The following is a 14,259-nucleotide window of genomic DNA, read 5'->3' as shown; positions in this document are numbered from 1 at the left end:
AGCACGGCAGTGAGGCACTACAATGTAGCAAGGGGATGGTGTTAAAGTGCCAAGTGCTTTCATTTAAAATCAACAAAAAGCAAATACAAAACAAGTGTTCAATTAATAGTGCAATGCATCAAATCTTTAAATAAATAATCCATTAAAACAGAAGTGAAGTGAAAGTTAACATCCAATGGAAAAAAGTCTTTTAAAAACAAAAATGAGGTTAAAACAATGCTGGAAACAGTTTCTTTCAAAAAACAACGCCTGGTGTCTTCTTTTTACCTGGCGACTCCCCTGCTTCTCCCATCGGGCTTTGCAACAGAAGAGTGGCCTTACCTCCAGCTGACCTTTCCACTCAACTGGTCTGTAGGCTTCCCGGTTCCTGGCTTCGGTCTAGCACTCTCCAGATCGAGACTTGGCTTCCCTAACGACCAGGATGCTCACGTCAGGGAATTCACCACCCAAGACTCCCGACTCCCGCTGCCATCTCTGCCTTATGCGGCCAGCCGTCCTACTGCCGGTCACTCCCATTCCTCAATAAAATGCTCAGCAGGAGCAACCACTTCCAACTGCCCTAGGTGTTGGCCAAACACCCCTGCTAGGGTTCAACTGTCCAGCTGCCTGCCTGCGAGCCTTCGCTTGCTCGCACCGACTTTCTCCATCCTGCTTCCTGCAACCTCTGTTCTTCCTTTTCCTTCTCTTTCTTCTCTCCCTCAGCCGCCTCGCGCTACTCTTTATAACGGGGGTGTGATTCACCTGTGGCAATCAGCGGCTCCCGGGAACAATTACGGATGTGGACCGCCTCTCACCTGTGCACTTAGGTGAGAAACACCCACATCACAAATTCCCCAGGACCCGCTTCAGCCACACAATCACGTCCCCTCACTAAGCCATGAGTGCGGTGATTATTTATTTAAAACTGGCCTTTTTGACGGGAGCTGTGGACCCGCTATAGCACAAGGCTCTGTGGGTCGGGTGTGGGTCACCAGTACGTATACTTTAACTGCCGGTGGAGTAAACCATATCCCAACATAGTGGACACAGAGGAGTTTTCTATGGCATTTGTTTCACTGTTTACCTGGATGCATCTAAATCACATATTGCAAGGTGTGAATGCTGCACACATGCTGTGAAAGTTAGGGGGTGTCATTTGCTTCCTCCTAACACTTCTTTTCCTAGATTCAATCATTGTGCTCTGCTTGCCAACTCCGACTCCCCTTTTAAGCCACACCCATAAAGTACAGGTGTTTGGGCACAGTCCAGCAAAAGGTACTTCCAGGTCAGGCGGAAGTGTCATAAAGTAGGGAAGGTCAATCCCTTTAGCTCCCTCGGTACACCCAGCAGGGCTGTCTTACGGGATTATGATTCCCAGCCTGCCCTCTAGCATGTCGGTGGAGTATATACTCTGAACAAGCTAACTCCCCGATCCTTTAGTCATTCTGGGTTCCTTTTCAGGTATGACGTTTACAATGTACAAAAGGCAAATAATTTATTTGTCGCTAAAATTTGGCAATTAATCACATGACTGGCAGCTTTCATGCCCAGTGTAGATGATCGGCTACATCATAGATATTTAAGGTGGACAGAGATACTTTCGTAAACTATGTTAAAATAAGAGTACAGCTTTAAATCGTTTTCATATTTTAAATGAAAACGTAGTGATGTGGACATACTCCCAGACAGGGAAAGCTCAAGAAGAATCAGAAGGAGAAAGTCACAAATACCATGCCAGTGGTGAGTGAGGGTAAGAGCCAAGGGTGGCACTTACAGCAAGATTAAAGTAGGCCTTGAATCAGGTGAGGAAACTCTATTAAAGTTTTTATAGATAAAGATTATAGATGTTTTCATAAAGTAAATGATCTATTAAGACTTTCCCTGTGCCTGTGTCCTGTTGATGGTCACTCTGATGATTCTTTACAGTGCAGGATGGTTGCCGTTAAAGTAGGAGTTACAAAAAGACAGTGGTTACAGTAAAAAAGAAGGATGTTTAACCTTGTAAATTCTTCTGTTTACAGCATCCTTTACTGAAAGGGCTTTAAAACAGACGGACGATTTAATGGATGTCTTTTGGCCCTCATTATAATTTGGGGGTCAATAACCTCCTTCAAATAGTCTAGAAGCCAATCTTCCACTTTGAAAACCATTGCTTTCTGTTAAGTGTCTGCGTGATTAGACCTCCTGTTTGTACCGCCTGTACTAAACAGTAGCAGTGTGAAGAAGAGGTGTAACCTTAGGCAAGATCAAAAGTAGGGGATCAAGAATCGAGAAACAGAAACTCAGTTCATGAAACCAACAACTGAAATCAGGGGGCACAGTAAGAAAGTCAAAAAAACAGGAAATACACACAAACTAAGCAATAATCATAAGCCAAAGGACAAGGTCAAAAGAGACTAACAAAGGTGTTTGTAAGCATATATCAACTATAATGTAAAGAAACTAATACAGTCATGCATCGATTTCCGGCTGACCGAGTTAAGGTGATTAATAGTGTGGTCGTGATAACAAGTTAATAACTAAGATAAATGTTGGGGTGCCAACCCAGCTGTCTTTGTTTACTTCCTCAGCAAAATAAAACTGTGCTCACTGGTGTAATTACAAACAGAAATGTCGCCCTCTGGAGTTCTAACAAAAACTGCTGTCTATTAAGGCTTCTTGTAAGGCTTCTTATTAACTCTCCTGCTCTCTCGTCAACAAGTAATGAGACTTTTCTTTTAAACTGAATTTTACTGTCCTCTAAACATTCCCAAGGGGCTTCCACAAAATATACATCAATATATAATAACCATTATATTTCATGTTCTTTATTTTTATATTTCATGTTGTTATGCATATTTACAGAGGCTTATTTCCATCACTAAAAAAATTGTGTTATTTCACAAATGTATAGCATTAGTTCTCAATTATTATTGGGTTATTTTCCAAAAGTATTGCGTTACTTCATAAATATTTTTATTTTGCAAAACAATTGTATCATTTTGAAGAACGTACTGCATCATTTCACAAAAGAATTGCATTATTTCACAAAAATGATCAAGTTACTTCAAATAATCATTGTGCTATTTCACAAAGATATTGTCTGCTGCTGCCAGTAACAGTGTGCATATGCAAGCTTTGGTTGTCTAGTGACAGGTGTCGAGGGAGTGATTAAGTACGAAGTTAGCGAGCAATCAAGTGACAAAAACTCAACAAATGTTTTAGGTATGCACTTCATTTTAATCCGGTTGAAGTTAAGTAAGTTCAGTACAGATGTTTTAACACAGGCAGAGTTGTAGAGCGAATCTGTCATTCCGGACTCACATCTCCAGACTCTGCATGAAGTTTGCATGTTCTCCACCATGCATTTGTGGACTGATTGTTTTCAGTGAGTGTGCCTAAAAGGGGATAATTAAAACTGAATATTGGAAATGTATCAGTAATACTTCTTAATTAACAAAATATGCTTAGTCCTTCATGTGCTGTGAAATAAACAACATCCGCCACAAAGAACAGCCCTGTCTCCTTTTCTCTTCAATCTGGACATCTCAGACTGTAAATATAGCAGTACGTCATGTCACTTAAAAAATTCTCAGATACTTCTGTGTGTTTGTGACAACAAAAGGAATCAGGAAATAATTATTTTATGTTTTATCCTTGATAATGGGCTTATCTGTCAGGCAGTCCGAAACAGGTGAGACTTAAGGATTGTGTCTCTGATACGGATGTGAGCAACACTGGAGCACCACAATGAACAGGCCTGGCTGCTGTACTCTTCACTATGTACACCTCAGACTAGTAATATAACAGCAGGTTATGTCATTTGCAGAAATTTTCAGATGACTCTGCACTAATAGGCTGTACTGATAAATGGGGTGAGACAAAGGAGGGGAGTCAGTTGGCGTTTCTTGGTGCAAACAGAATTGATGGCAACTAAACATCAACAAAACCAAGAAACTGCTCAGTGACTTCCATCTCACCAAAGATTTTCCGTGTCTGGTCACTATTCAAGGAGTGGATGTACAGGTGGTCCACTCCTACAAGTACTTGGGGGTCCACATCAATGACAGTTTGGACTGGTCTCAGAACACAGAGGAACTACCGTATATAAGAAAGGGCAGAGCAGGTCCTTTTTTCTTAGAAGACTGCACTCCTTTAATGTGGGATGTGACATCCTTCATATCTTTTATAACTCTATGATGGTCAGTGCAATTTTCTATGCTATGGTGTGCTAGGATGGCAATATCACTTCAAGAGAGGCCCACTGAATCAACAAGCTAATAAAAAGGGCAGGCTCAGTAATGGAGCTCATTCTGGACTCTGTGGAGGTACTGGGTAGAGGAAAGAATGGAGACAAACCTGAGAGTCATTATAAACAATGCTGCACATCCTCTCACTGACACACCAACACTGAGGACGTTTCAGCCAACACATTATTCAGCAGAAGAAAGAGTAATATGCCTGTATAGCGCTTCACTGGGACTGCCAGGTGAGAATGCTAGAGGCTAAAGGATGGTTTATACTGTACTAGGTCCATCAGCAAGGCAAAAATTATGTCAGTCACAAAGGCAAGCCTTTCCACACTGCTGGCATATGCTGGGTTTTCTGCACATAGAATACAGCAAATGTTTATTTTTGAAATTAACCATTTAATATTTTCAGGCAACAGGAAACCATGGAAAAGTAAAACCACGGAAACTGAGTCCACAGATACAGGGGTTCTACTGCACAATTAATGATTAAATAGTTGTATTTTACACCTTTTTAATCACTAGAAGGCGATCCAGAGCTGTAAAGTTACCTCATTGTGAAACACTTTCTGCTAAACTAAGCTGGGGTTTGTCTAGAACAGTTTGCCCTTAAGTTGATTTATGAATGTATAATTTTTTATGAGTAAATGTTTGGCAGACAATAGTCTTCCTTTATATATATATCTCAATTAACCCATTTTACTATGATTAGAAGTTAACAACAAACATGAGGTTTCCTCCCCGTCATTTGTATTCAAAAAAGATGTAGTTAAACATTACCATAACTGTGACATTTTCTCATTTTTATTTACATCCTAAAATGTTGGTGATGGTTGAACAATCCCAAATGCACAAACACACACACACACACACACACACTCATACACAGTCTGACATATCCAGACCAATCACAGATTTACTTTAAGTGGATTTGGAAAGTATTCAGACCTCTTCACTTTCTGCACACTTTATTGTGTTGTACATTTAATTTTAAAATGATACATTTGACATTTTAACCATCAATCTACACTTAATAACCCATCATGACAAATTAAAAACACATCTGCAGAAAGGTTTGAACATTTATTAAAAATCAAAAGCTGAATTCTCTTATTCTTGAAGTATTCAGACCCTTTGCTGTGGCACTCCAAATTGTGCTTTGGTGCCTCCTGTTTGCTTTAATTCTCCTCGAGATGTTTTTAGAAATTGGCTGGAGTCCACCTGTGGCAGGCTAAATTGACTGGACATCATTTGGAAAGGCACATGTGGACCTGTGTATAGAAGGTCCCACAATTCACACTGCAGGTCAGGTCAAAAACCAAGGCGTGAAGTCCAAGGATAGACCTTCTTGATGAATTTGTGGTGAGGCAACAATCAGGGCAAGAGGATGAAATCATTTCCAAAGCTTGGTGCGTTCTCAGGAGCACAGTAGCCTCAAGAATGGTGAAACTGAAGAATTTTGGTACCACACCATACTATCTCAGAAGCACTTCATCAATCAGTCATTTATGGTAGAGTTACTAGACAGAAGCCACTCTTAAGTAAAAGGCATATGCCAGCTTAAAAAATTCTGAGAGCAGGAGGAAAAACGATTCTCTGATCTGATGAGACAATTGGGCAGAACTCCAAGCACTAAGTCGGATGAACACCAGGCACTGCTCATCATCGGCCTAATACCATTCGTACAGTGAAGCACAGTGGTTTCAGCATCATGTTATGGTGGAAAAGTAGAAATTGAGGGAAGGATGAAGGCAGCCAGATACACTAAGATCATCCCAGGAAACCTGCTCCAGTGTGCATGCCACCTCAGATTGAGATAACGGTTCAACTTTCATCATGACAATGACCCAAAGCATGCAGCCAAGAAAACCCTTGAGTATCCCAGCCAAAACCCCAGACTGAAACGCTCCAAGAAGTGGGCAGTTTAGGAATGCTTCCTGCCCAAATCAAGGTGTGCAAACCTTATAGAGACTTACCCAAGGAGACTTAAAGATCAAATTGCTGCTGAAGGGGCTTCTAAAACTGAATACTTCTATGAATTAAGTATTTTTAGATTTTTAATACATTTTCAAACCTTTCTTAAAACATGTTTTCACTTTGTCATCATGAGTTACCGAATGAAGACTGAACAGGCAACAATTACAAATTCATCCAGATTAAATTAAATCTATAACACAATAAACTGTGCAGAAAGTGAAGGAGTTTGAATCCAGTGCACACTCTCACATCTATTTAAACAATTTATAAGGCATCCATAAGCAGCAAGTTATAGATGACTTATGAATACTACAATTAATTAAATTCCATTTCTTGAAAATGTGGCATCAAATTTATTTCAAAAAGAAGAAAGTAAAATTATAATTTAAAGGGTCCAAAATTAAAGAGAAAGAGAGAGAGTCAACAAAGGAAAATCATTTACCGGATAACCGTCTCTTCCTGGCACACCCTGTGAGGATTAGAAAAAAGTACAAAGCAACTGAAGGGTTAAAACATGCAAACACTCAATGGCACATGTGTATATAGTGCCTGACATTTAACAAGATACATTCAGCATGACAACATCATACAGGGCCACATCAAAAACATGAAGGACACCCTGAATTAATGAGACGGAGAAAAGGTCCAACGAGTCACTCAGTAGTAATCATGTAGACATAAAATACAATAACATTTGGCAAAGTAATCCACAATCACAAACTGTTTCAAAAAGGATTTCATCTTTTGATTAAAATCGTACACTTGCCACATTAAGAAATTTCCTCAGATTTACAAAGTGAGTCAATGCTAGGGACATGGCAGCCCTACCCACAAGGCAATGCTGCCTCCCGGTTTGTTTGAATTTTAGTTTGCTTGGAGTTTTCCATATTGTTTGAATTTATATTTGTTTGCCATTTAATTCAATTTTTTTATAGATAGATAGATAGATAGATAGATAGATAGATAGATAGATAGATAGATAGATAGATAGAGACAAGAAAGGAGCTATATGATAGATAGATAGATAGATAGATAGATAGATAGATAGATAGATAGATAGATCTGAAAGGCATTATAGAATATATAGATAGATAGATAGATAGATAGATAGATAGATAGATAGATAGATCTGGATGGCTTTATAGATAGATAGATAGATAGATAGATAGATAGATAGACTTCTTTGAGCTCTGTGTCATGTTCACAAGGGTTTCAGCAGGTAAAACTGAAAAATAAACAGACAAGCAGAGGTGACTTAAAATATAAATGATTCTAGAAAGTTTTAAACTTTATTAAGGTTAATGAAAGGCTTTATATATACCCAGCTTTTTCAGAATTCTGCACATAACTGCTGATGCAGCCTTTCCTCAGTCTAATAAACAGTGTTAGTTAAGGGAAAGTGTTCCATTAGCCTGCTCATAATTAGAATTTACTGCATGTACTGGCAAGGCTGCCCATTAATGGACCCAATGATTGGCTGTTGTAGCTCCTCCTCTTGTACCCACCATCAGCCGGAATGACTCACTTTGATCTACAGTTGCCTGAATATTGACAATGCCAATGTGGCGTCTGAAACTCTTAGACCCACAACAGAACCAAAAAAGCTTCACTAAGCATGTTTTTTTTTTTTATATTTTGGGAGGGGAGGGTTAATTGACCCCTTTCTTATATTGCAGAGAGAAAGAAACTCCTTCAGGGCATTGTGTGAAGCAGGAAAGCTGAAAAAGGCTGTATTTGTCTACATTCTACTGAGCAAAAGTTGGATCATCTGGTACCAATTTTCTTACCAAGCAGCACCACGCGCTTTGATGAAACCACAAATGCATCCCAGGATAAAGTACAGAGAGAATGATAGAGAGAAAGTAAGAGGGACAGCAAGCAAGCAAGCCAGAATAAAAAAAAGTAAGAAAGGAAATCTTCACAAAACCGCTACACTTACTGGAGACCCTGAGGAGACAAAAAAGAGAGAGAAAAAAGTCACATTATTTGTCTGTTTGTGAAAAAGCTAGAAACAGTCTTGATCCACAGCTCAGATACATATAAATTAAATTACTAAATTACTTAATATTACTAAACTGTTAAATATTTATTTATATATTTGTATACAGGGTGGCCATATTTATGTATATATCACGTTTCACAGGCTGTAGCATTTAAACTACTGCATGAAAATGGCATCACTGTGTAGCCTGAAAATGGGAGTAATGATGTGCTGGACCGGGCAACCCCTGCTGTGTTGAAATACAGAATAACGGTGAATCGATTTTCACTATAGCAGTGCGTATATATGATATATATATATATATATATATATATATATATATATATATATATATATGTATTTTTTTCTTCTTTTAATCGTATCGATTTGGATGGTGCATTGGTGGAGAACAGGGGATGAAAAGATATTTAAGGTTTTTATATTCATGTTACATTATTTTACTTGTTAATAATATTGGTAGTTTCCTGATAATAATGTCTTTTCAATCATATACATAAATATAGGCCACTCTGTGCATATATATATATATATATATATATATATATATTTATATATATATATATATATATATATATATATATACTGCTCAAAAGAATTAAAGGAACACTTTTTAATCAGAACATAGCATAAACTCAATGAAACTTATGGGATATTAATCTGATCAGTTAAGTAGCAGAGGGGGTTGTTAATCAGTTTCAGCTGCTGTGGTGTTAATGAAATTAACAACAGATGCACTAGAGGGGCAACAATGAGATGACCCCCAAAACAGGAATGGTTTAACAGGTGGAGGCCACTGACATTTTTCCCTCCTCATCTTTTCTGACTGTTTCTTCACTAGTTTTGCATTTGGCTACAGTCAGTGTCACTACTGGTAGCATGAGGCGATACCTGGACCCTACAGAGGTTGCACAGGTAGTCCAACTTCTCCAGGATGGCACATCAATACGTGTCATTGCCAGAAGGTTTGCTGTGTCTCCTGCACAGTCTCAAGGGCATGGAGGAGATTCTAGGAGACAAGCAGTTACTCTAGGAGAGCTGGAGAGGGCCATAGAAGGTCCATAACCCATCAGCAGGACCAGTATCTGCTCCTTTGGGCAAGAAGGAACAGGATGAGCACTGCCAGAGCCCTACAAAATGACCTCCAGCCGGCCACTGGTGTGAATGTCTCTGACCAAACAACCAGAAAGACTTCCTCTGTCCTCTAATGGGCCCTGAGCTCACTGCCTAGCAGCATGCAGCTCGATTGGCATTCGCCATAGAATACCAGAATTGGCAGATGCACCACTGGTGCCCTGTGCTTTTTACAGATGAGAGCAGGTTCACCCTGAGCACGTGACAGAAGTGAAAGGGTCTGGAGAAGCCATGGAGAACATTATGCTGCCTGTAACATCATTCAGCATGAGCAGTTTGGTGGTGGGTTAATGATTGTCTGGGGAGGTATATCCATGGAGGGTCACACAGACCGCTACAGGCTTGACAAAGGCACCTTGGCTGCCATTAGGTATCAGGATGAAATCCTTGGACCCATTGTCAAACCCTATGCTGGTACAGTGGCTCCTGGTGCACGACAATTCCTGGCCTCATGTGGTGAGAGTATGCAGGCAGTTCCTGGAGGATGAAGGAATTGATACCATTGACTGGCCACCACACTTTCCTGACCTAAATCCAATAGAACACCTCTGGGACATTATGTTTTGGTCCATCCAATGCCACCAGGTTGCACCTCAGACTGTCCAGGAGCTCAGTGATGCCCTGGTCCAGATCTGGGAGGAGATCCCCACAACACCATCTGTCATCTCATTAGAAGCATGCACCGATGTTGTCAGGCATGTATACAAGAACACAGGGGCCATACAAAGTGCTGCGTACAATTTTGAGTTGCTGCAATTACATTTTGGCAAAATGGACTAGCCTGCCACATAATTTTTCACTCTGATTTTTGGGGCGTCTTTGAATTCAGGGCTCTGTAGGTTGATCATTTTCATTTCCATCAAGCGATGTGGCATCCTTTCGTTCCTAACACATTACCCAGTCTATATCAGTATAGATATCCAGGAGGATTTCTTTTTCCCATTGAGATCTGATGTGTTTTCAAAGTGTTCCTTTAATTTTTTTGAGCAGTTTATATATATATATACATATATACACAAACACGAATATTCTAAACAGGTATATATTTATATATATATATATATATATATATATATATATATATATTATATTTGTATATATATATATATTTATATATATATATCTTTACTATCAAAATACCCGCGCTTCGCAGCGGAGAAGTAGTGTGTTAAAGAAAAGGAAACATTTTAAAAATAACGTAATCAATGTATATACATATAAAATACACACACATATAAACATATATATACACACATCACACATATATATATATATATATATACATCTATACACATATATACACACACACACATATATATATATACATATACAAATCTACATATATATATTAGGGGTGGGACTCGATTAAAAAAAATAATCTAATTAATTAGAGGCTGGGTAATAATTAATCTTGAATAATCATATGTAATCACACATGGAAATTTGCCCCAAATCGCAAATTTTTTTTTTTTAATTTAAAAGGGTTTTAGTGGGCGACAGAATCAAATAATAGACATGGACATGAATATTGTAAACTCAAGCTCTTTTAATTTCTGAAACAATAATGCTTTTAAACTGCATTTCAATTCAAAACAGAAACAAAAATATCATCCCTGGCTAAAATTGGGCAGACTTAAAAATAAAGTATTATTCTAAGTACTTTAAGTACATGTTCAGAATAGTATTGTCTTTAAATAATAATAACCAAAATTTCAACATAAAGTGTAGTTTTTCTTCTTAAAAAAATAAGTCAGAAACATAAAAGGTAATTTGACCAGCTTCACTTTTAAACTCTGAGTAACCTTAGCCAAAATTATTTTGTACATTAGGCTAAAACAGTGTGATCATTGAACATTTTGTAATTAGATGTAATTAGAATTACTAACGGTCATGGAAGTCCAATGAGCCCCAGTAAGAGCCACAAAGTCTGCTTTCTGTAATGCATCTAATTTTGCTTGCTTTTCAGTGTGCACAAAACCACGCTTTTATCAAGGCTTCGCTCGGGTAGTCTTTTGAAATGAAATTTTCCTCCGATCAGTCGTAGGAACGTGCTTTATTCCGACTCTAACATTTTTGTAGCTCTGATGTGTGCATCAATGTAATTGATGTACCAGGAAATCATGCATTGACAAAAGTTCCCCTTGGAATTGAAAGTGTGATTAAATGTGCTATTTTTTTAACGCGTTATGGAGTACATGCATCGAAGCTTCTCAGCTGTGCTTGTGCTAAGAAAAGGAAACATTTTAAAATAACGTAACATGATTCTGCGTTAACCGCATATTTTTTCATACGTCTCAAACCAAGGGGATGCGAGGGTAAAATGAATCAGGAAGCGCGTGTACATACTCAGTGCAGATAACAGGTTTCATTCATCGATTTGTTTCTTACTGTATCAATAAACAGCTCATCTTCCTCTTTATCTTAGATGTGACACACTGCATGCACGTTTTTTTTTTTTTTACACTGTCTTCCTTTAGCGGGACATTGACTTTTTCCACTGTGTGCTTTGTTTCCGCAGTAGCTGCACTTATGAATATGCTTGTATGTATCACACGCTTCATATTTTTTTGCTGCCTTCTCAATTGTGTAATTCGGTTTTTGTTCAGCACTCTTTGGAACTGTTCCTTTTTGTCTGTGCACTGCGTCAGTTTACGTGAGCCGCTTGGTGTTCTTGCATCGAAGGTTCCCAGCTGTGCTGGTGCCATCTCGTGTGATGTCCACGGCTGTATTTAATGTTAGCTAAGACCCAGCACTTAAAAGTTTCTCAGTGAGTCAGTCAGTGAGGGCTTTGCCTTTTATTAGTATATATATATATATATATATATATATATATATATATATATATATATATATATATATATATATATATATATATACACACACACACACTACTGGTCAAAAGTTATTCCATTTTTTTCTCAAATGTAATTATTTGAAAAACAAAGAATGACCTAAAATAATGAAAAGGTAAGTAGTAAATTGCCAAACGTTTAAATTTAAAGTTTAGGTTAGCAAAAACTGAAAAAAAGGAAATTTCAAAATATTACAAATGGGCCTTCTTCAGAGACCTTCATGCAATGGCACTTACACATATTGACTGCAGGTACCGCCTCACTCTACCAGTAGTGACAAGGACACTAGCAAAATGCAATCTTTCAGGAAGGACAAGGAAAAAGCAAATGTCTATGGCCACCATTCCCTTGTTGGAGGCTATCTCACTCTTGCCTCTCCATTGCATCTGTTGTCACCTTCATTTGCACCAAAGCAGGTGACGTTGATTCACAATTTCACAATCACTTTCAAACTGGACAAACTGATATCCCTGAAGCTTCGTTAACTTGGTGTTAGACTGTAATAATTAAGTGTTCCCTTCATTTTTTGTGCAGTTTCATATATATTTAAGTATATATATTATAGCAGGTTACCAGTCATTTTTTGACTCCTCAGGTTATCTGCTTACTTGGCCACCCTTACTATATACTGTATCTCATACCATACCATTTTCTAAGGCCACTTAATCTTTAACAGGGTCGCAGGGGACTGGAGCCTAATCCAGCAAGCATCTGGCACAAATCAGGAACAATCCCTGGCCAGGGTGACAATCCATCTGTGTGTGTGTGTGTCTGTGTGTATAGAGTACACACATACACACACATCAAATAAAGCACAGGTGGGTCACTAATGCTTTTGGGTTGCTGCCTCTGGCACTGGGTTCCTTGGAACTGGAAATGGTATAATGAAATCCAAAGATTAACAAGGAATTTTGGAATGCAACGCAGGACCCTGTATCATAAAACTTGGTCTCCGCCATGGGACTTTCCGCATGACAATGACCCAAAGCCTACTTAAAAAAACAATCATGAATGGTTTCAAAACAGATCCTCTCAAGCTCTGTTAGATTGGATAGAGACCGTCGGTGGACAGCTATTTTCAGATCCAAGTCCAGTCTCTGGCTGGGTCACTCAAGAACATTCACAGAGTTGTCTCTCAGGCAGTCCTATGTTATTTTTGATTTCTTCTGTTGTAATTTTCATCCCAGGCTAAGGTCCAGACCACCCTAGAGCATGTTTCATTAAAGATATTTCTATACTTTTCTCTGTTTAGCATTCCCTCAAACCCATCTAGTCTCACAGATCCTGCCACTGAAAATCAGTCCCACACCATAATGCGTTCCAATAACATCGGAATGTTATTATACAAGTGATGACCGAAGTCTGGTTCCTCCAGACATGAAGCTAATCCAGGTTTCATCAGACCAGTGAATCTTGTTTCTCACAGTCTGACAACTTAGTTGCCTGCAAACTCCAAGTGGGCTTCAAAATGTCTTTTTACTAAAGACAGACTCCTGTCTGTTCACTCCCAAAAAAAGCTAGATCAGTGGAGTGCTACTTTTATGGTTATCCTTCCGGAAGTTTCTCAAATTTCCACAAAGGTTCTCTGAAGCTTAGCCAGAGTGACCACTGGGTTATTGGTCACCTATCTTACTAAGACCCTTCACCAACAAATTCACAGTTTGGATGGGCAGCCAGCTCTAGAAAGAGTCATGGTGTTTACAAACGTCTTCTGTTTAAGAAATTTGTAGGCCACTGTGCTCTTTAAAACAATCAGTGCTCCAAGAATGTTTTTGTAGCTTTCAACAGATCCAGTATCAACACAATCCAGTTTCTACACTCTGCAGGCAGTTCCTTTGACCTCATTTGCTCACCTGTGGACCTTCCATAGACAGGTGTGTGACTTTCATAATTGCTGGTGGACTCCATACAAAGTGCTGAAACATCTTAATGATGATGTGAAGAATGGCGGTGCGTGAAGCTGTCCATCTCAGCCCAGTTTGGAATGGCTGCTAAAAGGGCTCCAACTAAGTGCTGAGCTGAAGAGTTTGAATTCTTGTGTCAGTGGGATATGTCAGGTTTTGTTTTTTTAAGAAATCTGCAAAAGTTC

General features: G+C 38.8%; 1 protein-coding gene across 1 annotated transcript in view; it reads right to left on the bottom strand.

Moving 5' to 3' along the window:
* The window catches only part of LOC120543375 (collagen alpha-1(XXIII) chain-like), a 146,254-nt gene that overhangs the window by 112,131 nt on the left and 19,864 nt on the right, over positions 1 to 14,259 (bottom strand). The window contains exons 2-3 of the mRNA XM_039776417.1: positions 8,125 to 8,132; positions 6,628 to 6,654 (exon numbers count right to left, since the gene is read on the bottom strand). The gene's annotated coding sequence lies outside the window, so the exon portion shown is untranslated. The remainder of the gene's footprint in view (positions 1 to 6,627; positions 6,655 to 8,124; positions 8,133 to 14,259) is intronic.

This window comes from Polypterus senegalus, chromosome 13 (assembly GCF_016835505.1).
Source record: "Polypterus senegalus isolate Bchr_013 chromosome 13, ASM1683550v1, whole genome shotgun sequence".
Classification (NCBI taxonomy): domain Eukaryota; kingdom Metazoa; phylum Chordata; class Cladistia; order Polypteriformes; family Polypteridae; genus Polypterus; species Polypterus senegalus.
Note: the sequence above shows the minus strand (reverse complement) of the source record. Positions and strands in the feature narration are given on the sequence as shown.